This window comes from Mobula birostris, chromosome 23, assembly GCF_030028105.1.
Source record: "Mobula birostris isolate sMobBir1 chromosome 23, sMobBir1.hap1, whole genome shotgun sequence".
Classification (NCBI taxonomy): Eukaryota; Metazoa; Chordata; class Chondrichthyes; order Myliobatiformes; family Myliobatidae; genus Mobula; species Mobula birostris.
In genome coordinates, this window is record NC_092392.1 from 27,198,695 (window position 1) to 27,214,655 (window position 15,961).

General features: G+C 44.6%; 1 protein-coding gene across 2 annotated transcripts in view; it reads right to left on the reverse strand.

Annotated features, from left to right (window-relative positions):
• LOC140186712 (semaphorin-3E-like) overlaps nt 1-15,961 on the reverse strand; it is a 374,748-nt gene that overhangs the window by 328,394 nt on the left and 30,393 nt on the right. The window lies entirely within an intron of this gene.

Genomic DNA, 15,961 nt, shown 5'->3' on the forward strand with positions numbered 1-15,961 from the left:
TGGTTGAGAAAGAAAAAGGTTAGTTCTTCCTCCTTCAGGAATGAGTTACTTTACACAAGCCGCCCGATTTTTGCTAGTTGAAATAGCTACTAACATTGTCCCAAAGAAAATCTCCGTGGCAAAAGTCTGTAATAAAATAATACAGGAAAAGTATTCAGTTCTTCAAAGGCTTGGTTAGATTTTCCTCAGATGATGATTAATGATGGCGAGTTCAAAAGAGAAATCCGGAAACTTCTCTCAGTCAAACCCTGGTCCTGAACAAGGTGCAATGTACCAGCCTTGATGAGTGGTATGTAAATCCGTGTGATGCTTGGAGGGTGAGGTACTTGCCCACTCTTACCTCATAACGTTAAAGTAAAGGGATTATTTATGAGAAATACTAGCATTTCTACAACTTGATCAAGTGTGGAATTTCCCATTACATGATGTGTTTTCTGGGTATTATCATCTGCACCCTGCCACAGGGTTACTCAGAGTGTTTGTGGAGCTACTATGCCTGCATTCTGGGCATGATTACCACTCTATTAATCTCAATGGAGCGGAACAGCTGTACTTGAGAAAGCTATACTTTTTGAACTGATAATTTCACTGGGTGAATACAGTGGGTAAATGAACCTCAGTTGTTGAAAGATCACTCTTCAAATCAAAACATTGCTCACCAAATGAGATTGTCTGCTTCTCTGAACCAACTGTTGGTTAATGGGCTAGTACAATTGTCGTCATAGATACAGTGGGCTGAGAGGCCTGTTTTCATGCTTTACAATTCTGATTCTTATAATATTTGTGAGTGGTCGTCACTTGTCAATGAAAGATACAACATATTGATGACATGAAATATATATCAATACATCAATAATAGGGAATTATTTAAAGGTAGTCAGGAACACAGAAGGTCTGGGTTATGGATTCACTTTCTTGATGCACTAGCCAAATTAAAAACCAATCCTCGGACAATGAGATTCCTGGTTTAGCTCTCGATCTCCGCTGACTGCATCGGAATGCCAACATCCTGAGTGAGTCAGAGCGGAAGGTACAGAGCCCACAACCATTGTGCCAAATGTGGTCAGAGTGAGGTTTTGTGTTTGACAGTGAAGTTCTCCACATTAATCCCCAGCACTGCAGGTGCTGCGATACAGAGCAGCACATAAAATGCTGGAGGAACTCAGCAGTTCTGGCACCTTCTGTGGAGAGAAATAAACAGTCAATATTTCAGGTCTCAGCTAAAGACGTCCATTGTCTATTTCCTCCATTGATGCTGCCTGACATACTGAGGTCCTCCAGGACTTAGCGTATTTCTCATCCATGCATTCTGGTTACCTCCGGATTGTCTCTGTGCCTTATGAGAGGTGAAAATGCCCTACTTTGTCCTCTTCCCTGAACACACAAGATGAGATACATGTATTGTACCTGGTGGTCTCACAGGGCAAGCTGCTTGCAACTTCTGTGAAGCAAATTTTTAATCTTGAATAATTGTAGCCTGCAGCATTCTCGAATAATGTTCCTGGGGGGGTTGGAAGGGGCCGCTCTATTCTTGAGTAATGTTCCTGGGGGGGGGAGGGGCCACTCTATTCTCGAGTAATGTTCCTGGGGGGGGAGGGGCCACTCTATTCTCGAGTAATGTTCCTGGGGGAGGGGCCACTCTATTCTCGAGTAATGTTCCTGGGGAAGGGGCCACTCTATTCTCGAGTAATGTTCCTGGGGGGAGGGGACCACTCTATTCTTGAGTAATGTTCCTGGGGGGCCACTCTATGCTCGAGTAATGTTCCTGGGGGGAGGGGCCACTCTATGCTCGAGTAATGTTCCTGGGGGGAGGGGCCACTCTATTCTCGAGTAATGTTCCTGGGGGGAGGGGACCACTCTATTCTCGAGTAATGTTCCTGGGGGGGTCACTCTATGCTCGAGTAATATTCCTGGGGGAAGGGGGGGGCACTCTTCTCGAGTAATGTTCCTGGGGGAAGGGGGCACTCTATTCTTGAGTAATGTTCCTGGGGGTAAACAGGCTGTTCTTTGCCAGTAAATAAAAGTAAACCATCCAATAGTTAATTAATTCTGTAGCAAAGGCAGTCAGGAATGAGAAGGTACTCTGTAACTATGCAAGTTAGTACTATTTAGCAATCTGCCCTTTGAGCATTCTCTAATGATGTCTTTTTGATTGTTTAACTGTATAAAAGGCATTTATTATGAAAACCTTCAGTATTATGTCAAAGTGAATTTCCATTTAATTTGCACAAATCCTAAAATCTGTTTGATTTAGGAAGATCACAATGGCTTAGTTACATTGAAAAGGGGATAACCACTCAACTTCACTCACTCCATCACTGAACTGTTCACAGAACCTACTGACTCCCTTTCAAGGACTGACTCTTCATCTCATGTTCTTGATATTTATTATTTGTTTTTATTTTGTATTTGCATAGTTTGTTGTCTTTTCCATTCCAGTTGTTTGTCCAGCCTGTTGGGTGCAGTCTTTCATTGTTTCTATTGTGTTTCTTGGATTTACTGTGTATGCCCGCAAGAAAACAAATGTCCGGGTTGTATTTGGTGACATTTATGTACCTTGATAATAAATTTACTGTGAACTTTGAGTTTTTTTCTAGTTAATTTATGTTTTAGCTGAAACATTAGTGTTATTCTGTGGCCAGTGAAGGAACTCTGCTGTTATCCCTCCTCTTTCCACTAATAAACATTTCATTCACAGTCTGCAAATAAAAACCAGATTTCATTTATTGAAGTTGATCTCCTTCTGTAGAACAAGCTTTCAACCTCAGGAATACAGACGTCAAGTAGTTACATTTACTCTGCGGATAAGGTTTTGATATTTTGAAACCTATTTATTCCCGGGTACTCATACACTAACAAACAGATTCTTACATTTGCTTGTGTAAACAGGTCCTCCTGAAATAACATTCCTTCTAGCCTAAGGTTAGAGTTGTACAGTAGAGAGCATCCTAAGCTGCTGCATCTTTGCAGAGTACAGAAACTGCTCTGTGGCGGACGAGAGGGCTCGACAGTGGGTAGTCAAAACTGTCCAGCACATCACTGGCATCTGCCTATCCACCATCGAGGATTCATAGGTAGGAAGGTTCCAGAAAAAGGCCAGCAATATGATGAATATCCCACCCACCCTGCTCACGGACTGTTTGTCCCACTCCCAGCGGGGAGGAGGATATGGAATATCTGCGCCAGGACCAACAGACTCAGAAAGAGTCACTTTCCCCAAGCAGTAAGGCTGATCAACACCTCATCACCCATTAACCTGTCCCACCACGGCACCCACCAATACTACATACACATCACCTAGCCTTGTTAATGAGAGAATGGCCAGACTGGTTCAAGCTGACGGGAAGGTGATAGTAACTCAAATAACCATGGGTTACAACAGTGGTGTGCGGAAGAGTATCCTTGAATGCAAAATACCTCGAACCTTGAAATGGATGGGCTAGAGAGCAGCAGAAGACCGCAAGCAATCACTCAGTTTCCACTTTATTAGGTACAGGAGGTAACTAATAAAGTGGCCATTGAGTGAATATAACTGCCATCCAGTTATTTTGGTGGAATTTAATACTTCTGATGAGAATTCTGCCTGTTTGACAGTTTGACCCAAGTTCAGCCGTTTGGAGCTGAGGTGGTGGATTTGTACTCAAAGTGAGCTAAAGCCTACATCTCCTCTCCAAACCTTGCACTGCATAGTGTTCACAGCATTTACTTTTGTTGTTCATCAATTCTTGGAAGTTGTTCTTTCCAAACTAAAATTTGCACTAGTAAATACAGATCTGCAGGGTTAAAGTGCCAGACACTTGGTGTTGATGGTAGATAGGTGTATGTCCCTGCATGCTGCTCTTTCATCCTGGTGGGCACCCAGCTGTGATTGGTCAGCCAGACACAGGGCATGGGGATGCTCATGACCTTTCACCTCACCTATCACCACAGAAAGACACTCTTTAAAGTGGGAGTGACTCTCATTTCTTGAAGCAACACACATCAAAGTTGCTGGTGAACGCAGCAGGCCAGGCAGCATCTCTAGGAAGAGGTACAGTCGACATTTCAGGCCGAGACCCTTCATCAGGACTAACTGAAGAAAGAGCTAGTAAGAGATTTGAAAGTGGGAGGGGGAGATCCAAAATGATAGGAGAAGACAGGAGGTGGAGGGATGGAGCCGAGAGCTGGACAGGTGATTGGCAAAAGGGATATGAGAGGATCATGGGACAGGAGGTCTGGGGAGATTGCCAATCACCTGTCTAGCTCTTGGCTCCATCCCTCCCCCTCCTGTCTTCTATCATTTTGGATCTCCCCCTCCCCCTTCCACTTTTAAATCTCTTACTAACTCTTCCTTCAGTTAGTACTGACGAAGGGTCTCAGCCTGAAACGTCGACTGTACCTCTTCCTAGAGATGCTGCCTGGCCTGCTGCATTCACCAGCAACTTTGATGTGTGTTGCTTGAATTTCCAGCATCTGCAGAATTCCTGTTGTTTCTCATTTCTTTAAACCCATAGCTTGGTGTCTCCCAGTCCAGACAGCCATAACCAGTTCACTTCAGTCACTTCCATAGGATCTTTCCTAGCAGAGTGTTTACTAAGTGGAGCCTTGGCTCAGGATGTCTATTATTTTATTGAGTTATAAAGTCTGCTCCAAATTACGTCCAAGTTAGATAATGCATCAGCCTTGGTCCAATAATCTGGGATCTCTTCTGCAAAAATTACTGAGAGCATTAACTGTAAAGCTTGGAGACTGGTTCACTTGGCTGCCCCTGTAATGACCAGGCTGCTTGCCAAGAACGATTAATAATGGGTAGGGAACAGTGACCTTGGTGGCCATATGTTCCAGAGCCTGAAGATCATCCTGCTTGGTTTACTCTCCCAAAGATCAGCAGTGCAAAAGTCAAATCCTGCGCATCTCCTGGAATTTCGGCTGGAATCAGTAATCCCAACACTTGGTTTGCTCCTTCCATAGATGCTGCCTGATCTGCTGAGTTCCTCCAGCACTTTGTGTGTGTGTTACCCTGGCTTTCCAGCATCTGCAGAACTTATAGCATTGATGGCTTGGAAATGGTTCTGACTGTTTCTGGGAATCCAGTCTTTGAAAAAAAAACTCCTGTATCTGACTCTGACAAATCAACCAGCAATGTTTATCTTTCATTATCTGATATCAACCTGAGGCCAATGGTGTCAATGTTATGCAAAAATTAAACCAAAAACTCCTGCATTGTAATGATGGCATTTTAATGTGAAATTAATGTTGGGAATTGAGAAGTATAGTTCGAGCTGGTGTTGCTTCACTTCACTTTTTTCAGGGAAAGGGAATTTAAAATATTTTCTTTCAGTGAATTATTTCAAGCAAGTTGCATTTTCATTAAGAACAAAACCTCTTGACTTGAGATGATGGGGTGATGATGGGGGGGCGGGGGTGGTGAGTGTAGATATCCAGGATGCTGACCCATTCACCATGAGGGCTGATAATACACTTCCAAACCTACAGGGGGTGTGATAGAACCTGTTGATGGTGATCTCCTGAGCCTTCAGCCCTTGTCCTTCGTGAAGGCAAGGTTTTGTGGCTGGACAGGATGCTGTAGGCATTCCTTTTCCAGAATCTGCAAGAGGCTCAGGTGAGGGCAGTTATGTCCCACCGGTGAGGGAGATGAAGCAAAGTTATGCTGCAGATTCACCCTGGTTACAGGACTGCGCCATGATTTAGCCAGGCTGCACCAGGCTCTGATGGCCAGCAGTGTCACAGAGCCCAGAATACTGAAGATAATATGGTCTCCATTTGGGGGACCTGGACCATCTCCTACAGTGTGAATAATCTCATACACTCGGCTATTGCACATGCACTTTATGAGTAAGTACAATGCAAGAGCGCAGAACATTGAGAAATACGGTATAGCGCAGGAAGAGGCCACTCTGTCCATAGTATCTGTGCTGACCACAATCCAAAATTAAACTAAATCTGCCTGCCTACACATGCTCTGTCTCCCCCCTATCCCTTGTCTGTTCATGGGCTTGTGTAGATGCTTCCTAAGTGTTGCTACTTGTATCTGTTTCCACCAGCTCCCTGTGCCAGACACCCAACATCCTCTGTGGAAATAACTTGCCCCGCACATCTCCTTTAAACCTTCTCTCCCTCACCTCAAACCTCGGCCCTCTTGTATTTACTGTTTATGCCTTGTGAAAAAGACTCTTGATTGTCTACTTGTGCACCTCATGATTTTATAAAACTCTGTCAGGTCTCCCGTTAGTGTCTTCCACTCCAAAGTAAACAAACTGTCTGTCCAACCTCTCGATATAGCATATTCTCTGTCATCCAGGCAGCATCCTGGTGAACCTCTACTACATCCTCTTCAAAGCATCAACATTTTTTCTGAATTGAAGTGACCAGAACTGCAGACAAAACTCTAAGTATGGTTTAACCTAAGTTTAAACTCAATGCTCTGACCAACAAAGGTAATGATGCAGAATGTGTTCAACACCATCCTATCCTCTTCTGTCATGGCTCTCAAGGAGCTATGGATTTGCTCTACAATATCTCTCTGTGTAAGAATTTTCCTAGAGTCTTGCTGTTTACTACTTCATTTCTACTTGCATTTGTCCTCCAAAACAGCAAAACCTCACACTTGCCTGGATTAAACACTCTACCTGTCATTTCTCAGTCCAGCTCTGTATCCTATCAATGTGTTGTTGTAATGTATGACAATCTTCTACATTGGGCTTCTCTTTCATCATAAGGCAGTGCATTAGCATAATACGTTACAGGACCAGTGACCCAGGTTCAATTCTGCCACTGGTTGAAAGGAGTTTCTCCTCGTGACCGTATGGATTTCTTTCAAAAATCACTGGACTCTGGCATGGTGCGGGAGGGCTGGAAAGGTGAAAATGTCACTCCATTCTCTTAGAAAGGAGGAAGGTAGCAGAAAGGAAACTATAGACCAGTTAGCTTGACCTCAGTGGTTGGGAAGATGTTGGGGTCAATTGTAAAGGATGAGGTTATGGAGTGCTTGGTGACACAGGACAAGATAGGACAAAGTCAGCATGGTTTCCTTAAGGGAAGATCTTCCCTGATGAGCTGTTGAACTCTTTGAGGAGATTACGAGTACGATAGATAGAGTATTCAGTGGAGGTTATATATTTGGACTTTCAAAAGGCCTTTGCTACATGAGGCTGCTTACCACATTAAGAGCCCATGGTATTACAAGACAGTTACTATCATGGTTAGTTCCTCTCTCATGCCACTGTAATTTCCTTTACTCTACTGAAATACCGACACATCAGATTTTGGCTTCTCTTCTAATTTCACAGTGAACTCAATCATGTTATGATCACCGTCTCCTGAGGGTTCCTTCACCTCAATCTCTCTAATCACCTCCGGTTCATTACACAATACCCAATCCAGTACAGCCGATCCCCTAGTGGGCTCAACAACAAGCTGTTCTAAAAAGCCATCTCGCAGACATTCTACAAATTCTCTCTCTTGAGATCTAGTGCTGACCTGATTTCCCCAATCTATTCGCATGTTAAAATCCCCCACAATTATCATAACACTGCCCTTCTGACAAGCCTTTTCTATTTCCAGTTGTAATTTGTAGTCCACATCCCTGCAGCTGTTTGGAGGCCTATAAATAACTGCCATCAGGGTCCTTTTACCCCTGCTACTACTTAGCTCAACCCATAAAGATTCTGCACCTTCCAATCCTTTATCACCTCTTACTAATGATTTAATATCATTTCCTACCAATAAAGCCACGCCTCCCCCTCTGCCTACCTTCCTATCCTTCCAATACATCGTGTATCCTTGGACGTTCAGCTTCCAGAGACAAGCATCCTTTAGCCAGGTCTCAGTGATGGCCACAATCTGCTCCTTCTGCTCCTTTGTCTTATGGTCTTATGGTTAGAGCATTGGTTGATTGGTAGGAAGCAGTGAGTGGGAATAAAAGGATTCTTTTATTCTGTCACTTCGCTCTGCCCTGGCCCACCTGGACAGCCCCCAGCCCCAGCTCTTACGTCAGAATGCTGTTCATTGACTTTAGTTCGCCATTCAATACTGTGATCCCCTTCAAGCTGATCGCCAAACTTTGCCAGCTTGGTATCAGCTCATCCCTCTGCAATTGGACCTTGGACTTGCTCACTAACAGACCCCAATCAGTTAAGTTAGACAACCTCTCCTCCTTCACTCTCACCCTGAACACCGGCGTGCCTCAAGGCTGTGTGCTGAGCCCTCTTCTGTACTCCTTTTTCACCTATGACTGCCTTCCTGTACATGGTTCTATCTCCATAATCAAGTTTGCAGATGACACTGCGGTGGTTGGCCTGATCAGAGGGGATGACGAGATGGCCTACAGGGCCAAGGTCAGCATCTGGCCACATGGTGTGCTGACAACAACCTGGCCCTTAACACCCAGAAGACCAAGGAGATCATTGTGGACTTCAGGCATGCTAGGAGCCACACTCACCTCCCCATCTACATCAACAGAGCTGTAGTGGAGTGTGTATCAAGTTTCAAATGCCTTGGTGTCCACATTTCTGAGGATCTCACCTGGTCCCTGAACTCCTCCATCCTGATCAAAAAGGTGTAATAGCGCCTTTTTTTCCTGTGGAGCCTCAAGAAAGCTCACCCCTGTCCCAAGATACTGACAGACTCTTACTGCTGTACCATTGAGAGCATACTCACCAACTGCATCTCAGTGCGGTATGGCAATTGTCCCGTATCGGACCGCAAGGCACTCCAGTGTGTGGTGAAAACTGCCCAGCAGATTATCGGTACTCAATTGCCCACCATTGAGAACATCTACCATAAATGTTGCCTGGGCAGCGCAAAAAGCATTTTCAAGGATCCGTCTCACCCTAACCATGGACTTTTTACTCTCCTCCCATCTGGTAGGCACTACAGGAGCCTCCGCTCCTGCACCAGCAGGCACAGGAAGAGCTTCTTCCCTGAGGCTGTGACCCTGCTGAACCTCACATCACAGTGCTAAGCAGTATTGCACCCATATTGTACTGTCTCAGTACTTTTATATTTGTGTGCTGTAGCACTTTTTATTCGCAGTTATTTTGTAAATTACACTTTTCTTTGCATTTCTGGTCAGATGCTAAATGCATTTCATTGGCTTTGTATCAGTACTTGGCACAATGACAAAAAAGTTGAATCTAATCTAATCTTTTCTGGTTGGCTGCCAGTGACTAGTGGTGTTCTGCAGGGCTCGCTGTTGGGACCGCTTTTTACACTGTATATCTATGATTTAGATGATGGCATAGAGGGCTTTGCTGCTGAGTTTGCAGATGATTTGAAGATTGGTGGAGGGGCAGATAGTGTTGGGGAAACAGGTAGGCTGCAGGGGAACTTAACAGATTAGGAGAATTGGCAAGAAAGTGGCAAATTAAATACAATGTTGGAAAATGCATGGTCATGCACTTGGCAGTAGAAATAAATGTGCAGATTATTTTCTAAATGGGGAGAAAATCCAAAAATATGAGATGCAAAGGAACTTGGGAGTCCTTGTGTAGAACACTCTAAAGATTAACTTGCAGGATGAGTCGGTGGTGGGGAAGGCAGATGCAATGTTGGCATTAATTTCAAGAGGTCCAGAATACAAGAGCAAGGATGTGATGCTGAGGCTTTATAAGGCACTGGTGAGGTCTCACCTTGAATATTGTGAGCAGTTTTGGGCTCCTTATCTAAAAAGATGTGCTGGCATTGGGCAGGCTTCAGAGGAGGTTCACAAGGATGATTCTGGGAATGAAAGGGTTATCATACGAGGAACGTTTGGTTCTGGATCTTCACTCGCTGGAATTTAGAAGGATGAGGGGGGAATCTCATTGAAACCTTTCGAATGTTGAAAGGCCTAGACAGAGTAGATGTGGAAAGGATGTTTCCCATGGTGGGGAAGACTAGGACAAGAGGGCACAGCCTCAGGATAGAATGGCCTCCATTTAAAACAGAGATGCAGAGAATTTTTTTTTAAACAGAGGGTGCTGAATTTGTGGAATTTGTTACCATAGGCAGCTGTGGAGGCCAGATCATTGGGTGCATTTAAGACAGAGATTGATAGGCTCTTGATTGGACATGGCATCAAAGGTTACAGGGAGAAGGCCAGGGAATGGTGCTGAGGAGGGGAAAAAAGGATCAGCCATGATTGAATGGCCGAGCAGACTTGATGGACCAAATGGCCTAATTCTGCTCCTCTGTCTTATGGTCTTATTTCTTCCAGGTGTTCCAGTTTCCTCCCACATTCCAAAGGTGTATGGGTTAGTAGATTAAATAAACACAGGGTTAGTTAGGATGGCATGGTCTTATTGGATGTGAGGGCCTGTTACCGTGTTTTATCTCAAAATAAAATAAAATTATTCACAACACCACCAACCTTCATGTCATCTAGAGACCTATTAATTTGCTGATCATGTTTTCCATGAGTATCTCAAACCAGACTGAGCACTCCAGAACACCACTGGTGACAGACATCCTGAGTAACATCCTGTCACCACCACTCCTTCTCTTCTGTGGCCACTTCAATAAACAGATTCAAGATGCATATTAACCCAGGATGATAGTTAGATTTATTTATTTGTTGTCTCTTAAAGGAATAGACTTGTATTTCTGGGGTTAATGACTCTGTGGCTCATTTTCATTGTCAAACACACACTGACTGACAAAGACTGGTAGCGGTGTTCGAACACAGTGTGTCCCCGTAAGTACTGGTTAATAACACTTCACTGTCATAGACTCACCCACCTGACTGACCCTGTGTGTTCCCTTAAGTGGACTGGTTAATAGCTTTGTATTATGCAAGCTGAATTTACTTCAGGCTGCATCCGTTAGTCTTGTGAGACAATGAATCTGTGCCTGGAAAGTCTTCACCCTCCAGGGCAGAGGCCTGGGCAAGGTTGTATGGAAGACCAGCAGTTGCCCATGCTGCAAGTCTCCCCTCTCCATGACACCAATGTTGTCCAAGGGAAGGGCATTAGGACCCATACAGCTTGGCACCAGTGTTGTCGCAGAGCAATGTGTGATTAAGTGCCTTGCTTAAGGACACAACACGTTGCCTCGGCTGGGGCTCGAACTCACGACCTTCAGGTAGCTAGTCCAATGCCTTAACCACTTAGCCACTGACATATTACTGTCAGTGATATGATGAATTCACCCGCAGAGATCTCCCTCTGCCTCATTCCAACATTTCGGCTGTACTGGTACGGGGAAGTGTAACCAACAGCTATACACAAGGGTTGCTGGGTTCTGGCGCAGTGAGCACCACTGCTGACAAATCACAAATCATAAGGCTGGAGAGCATTTGGCTAAAATAAACAGGAGCAGGAGAGGGCATCTTCGAAAGGTGATGCCTCAAAAAGGCGACATCCAACATTGAGGACCCTCATCACCCAGGGCATGCCCTCCTCATTGTTACCATCATGGAGGATGTACAGAAGCCAGAAGACACACACTCAGCGATTCAGGAATAGCTTCTTCCCCTTGACCCTCAGATTTCTGAATGGACATTGAACCCATGAACACTACCTTACTACTTTTGCTCTTTTTTTGCAATACTCGTTTAACTTAATTATATATTGCACACATATATATATGCAACACACACACACACACACACACACACACACACGACTGTAATTGATAGCATTCTTTATGTTTTGCACTGTACTGTTGACACAAAGCAATAAATTTTGTAACATATGTCAGATAATAAACCTGATTCTGATTTACTATTCAGCTCTTTGAGCTGCTGCATCTCTCAGTCAACTCGTAACAATTTGTATCGGGCAGTTATTCATTTTGACAGTCAAAACCAACCTAAAGTTGATCATTTGTCCATTAAAGGGTGTAAGTAGAGTGATCTTCTCTGAAGATCCCACCAGAGTAACAATCACAGTTGGTTCAAATTTCTATCATCCCATCTCCTCCTCCAGGTCCCTGCGTCACTGTCTGTGGATGAGGTAGGGGATGTTAGGTAAATCCGTGCTTATGGGGAAAGTGATCCGAGTCTCAGCTGGAATTTTCTGCACAGTAATAGATTCAGATTCAGACTTACTTATCTATCATGTACATCAAAGCATGCAGTGAAATGGTTCATTTGCGTTAATAACCAGCACAACTTAAAGATGTGCTGGGGGCAGCCCCCTAGTGTCGTCACACATTCTGACAGATCCAAATTCCAGAGACAGAAGAATGGTTCCATCCTTCCCTACCCTTCCCTGCCTCCTCTTTTCCTACTATTCTCTAGCTCTGAAGAAGGGTCCTAGACTTTAAATGTCAGCTGTTTCTCTCTGCACAGATGCTGAGTGTTTCCAGCAGAGCCTTTTTGTTTTCACTTTCTAACGAGAGGAAGTTCTGGGCGGAATATGATTCTGAAATAAATCAATAACCCTTTATATTCAGCAGATTGGTCATTATGAAAGTAAGATGCTCTGAGAGTGGATTTTCACTGAAGCAAGGTCCCGTAGATCAGACATGTGAAACACTCTGCAAGCCAGCTAACAGTGCACCAGTGTCCAAGATAGAAAGGGTGATGGTTCTGGAAATTCCAGCTGGGACTGGTGGAATAATCCCGAGCCAGACAATAACATCACTCATTGCCAAGTTCATAATCTCATTGTGACTTCCTGTTGATTCCCTTGGCACACCTCCTCTTCCTCTTCTCTTGACCAAATCCTTAACTCTCTGAATTCTTCTTCTTCTTCTTCTTCAGCTGTCCATCGATTTTGATGTTGACTGAGGCCTGGACAAGGTTATATGGAAGACTGGCAGTTGCCCATGCTGCAAGTCTCCCCTCTCCACGCTACTGATGTTGTCCAAGGGAAGGGCCTAGGCCGATACAGCTTGGCACCGGTGTCGTTGCAGAGTAATGTGTGGTTAAGTGCCTTGCTCAAGGACACAAGACGCTGTCTCAACTGAGGCTCGAACTAGCGACCTTCAGATCACTAGACCAACGCCTTAACCACTTGGCCACACACCAACACAGCTCTCTGAATTACCGACAGTAGGACGCTCTGTTTGAATGAACCCTCAATGTCAGGCTCATTTAAGGGTGGAGATGACAGGAGAGCAGTCAGGGGGTTAAATACTACAATGACTCAATGTATAGCAGGCAGTTCTGCTCCAGATTTATTACACTGTGAAGAATAGAAGTTAATTGCTAGTAAAATTAAGTTGCCATAATGATGCTGCCTATTTATGACTGGGACAGTCTGGATCTGTGGTAAGTGCCCTGTCTGGAATCGGTAGACACTTGAGGTGGTGCACAATCCAACCAAAGCAGCAGCAGCTGATGTTATCCATCCTAATCCTGTACCTCCCACAGTCAGTGCGTTGTTGAACAAGACCACAAGCCACATGGAATTTCTGTGTAGCAGCACAGAGAAATATTTTCCTATTCCTTCCTGCACCAAGTCAATCGGGCTCCATAGTCAGGCAAGTAATGGGTGGGCTCACGGCATCTGTGAGGTGTGTGTGGATAAAATTCTGCTGTTTAAAAAAAACCCTCTCTGTGAACTCTTCACCCTGCACCATCTGAACCCACACTGTCTCTGTGTTTCTGCTGTCTCAGCTAGGACAGAAGCAATCTCCCGTGGCCGGGACATTAAAATCTTCAGTGCTTGCCTCTACTAATATCTATCCAACCATATGAACTGCTTGTTAATATTAAGCTTTTAATACTTATTTATTAGACCTCTAAGTCTTTGACTTTTCCTGTTAAATTACTCTGTCTCTTCTCAACCATTTACGACGTGGCTGCGGGAATGAGTACTTGCTACTGGTTATATCTCAGTTCTCCATTAACTGTAAAACTAACAATGGTTATAAGAAATTATAGATTCCATTCACCATACATTGAGCGGTCTTCACAAACACCTCACTTTTTACTTCAGTCCTTTCCATTTTTACCATGGAAATACAATGCCACCTCACAGAAACTTGTGTGGCAACAATTGTAAACGTCGAGCCCTACAGGATCAGAGATCAGGATGTGATGGTACAGCACAGGACAATAACAATGCAAATTCATAAAACACAAGGGATTCTGAAGATGCTGGAAATTTTGAGCAACACACACAAAATGCTGGAGGAACTCAGCAGGCCAGGCTGCGTCTTTGGAGGGGAATCTTTCTTGTAACAAGAAAGACCAAGTTACCAGTGGTGGCACTGTGTCAAAATGTTACACCAATTATCAGTGTGGCTTTGCTCAGGGCCCCAATTTCTGGTTGAGAATCACGATATTAAAAGCTGCAGGAGGGTCAACGCGTAGGAAGACTTATTAGAGACAGATTTTGATCATTTCTGACAGATAAAGTTACAGGAGGCTGTGTGACCAGGTAACAGATTAATTTAAATGCAGTGTGTGTACACTTCTTTCTGTCTCAGTAAAGCAGCCAACATAATCAAACATAATCAAACATCAGCCATCGTAACCAACATAAACTGGCTCCCAACATTCTGTCTACTTCCCTCATCCATCAGGCAGAAGATACAAATGCCTCAAAGTACATACCAGTCAACTCAAGGACAGCTTCTATCCCACTGTTATAAGACTATTCAAAAACGCAAACGCGAGGAAATCTGCAGATGCTGAAATTTCAAGCAACACACATAAAAGTTGCTGGTGAACGCAGCAGGCCAGGCAGCATCTCTAGGAAGAGGTACAGTTGACGTTTCGGGCTGAGACCCTTCGTCAGGACTAACTGAAAGAAGAGCTAGTAAGAGATTTGAAAGTGGGAGGGGGAGGGGAGATCCAAAATGATAGGAGAAGACAAGAGGGGGAGGGATGGAGCCAAGAGCTGGGCAGGTGATTGGCAAAAGGGATATGAGAGGATCATGGGACAGGAGGTCCAGGGAGAAGGAAAAGGGGAAAGGGGTATAGTGAGAGGGACAGAGGGAGAAAAAGGAGAGAGAGAAAAAGAATGTGTGTATATAAATAAATAACAGATGGGGTATGAGGGGGAGGTGGGGCATTAGCGGAAATTTGAGAAGTCAATGTTCATGCCATCAGGTTGGAGGCCACCCAGACGGAATATAAGGTGTTGTTCCTCCAACCTGAGTGTGGCTTCATCTTTACAGTAGAGGAGTCCGTGAGACATATCAGAATGGGAATGGGACGTGGAATTGAAATGTGTGGCCACTGGGAGATCCTGCTTTCTCTGGTGGACAGAGCGTAGATGTTCAGCGAAATGATCTCCCAGTCTGCGTCAGGTCTTGCCAACACTGACTTCTCAAACTTCAGCTAATGCCCCACCTCCCCCTCGTACCCCATCCGTTATTTATTTATATACACATATTCTTTTTCTCTCTCTCCTTTTTCTCCCTCTGTCCCTCTCACTATACCCCTTGCCCATCCTCTGGGTTTTTCCCCCTCCCCCTTTTCTTTCTCCCTAGGCTTCCTGTCCCATGATCCTCTCATATCCCTTTTGCCAATCAACTGTCCAGCTCTTGGCTCCATCTCTCCCCCTCCTGTCTTCTCCTATCATTTTGGATCTCCCCCTCCCCCTCCCACTTTCAAATCTCTTACGAGCTCTTCTTTCAGTTAGTCCTGACGAAGAGTCTGGGCCCAAAACGTCGACTGTACCTCTTCCAATAGATGCTGCCTGGCCTGCTGCGATCACCAGCAACTTTTATGTGTGTTATAAGACTACTGAATGGTTCCCTAGTATGATAAAGGTGGACTCTTGACCTCAAAATCTACCTTGTTATCTCGGGGAAACTCACCAAAATGACCCACTGAGAGGAGAATGACAAGTGATAGTTCACCAAGAACATCAGTCCTCATGATTACTGAAGGGTGGGGCCCAGACCGTTTGGTAAAGGTATCCGTTAGTCTTGCGAGACCATGGATCTGCGCCTGGAAGTCTGCAAGTCTCCCCTCTTCACGACACCAATGTTGTCCAAGGGAAGGGCATTAGGACCCATACAGCTCAGCACCAGTGTCGTCGCAGAGCAATGTGTGATTAAGTGCCTTGCTCAAGGACACAACACG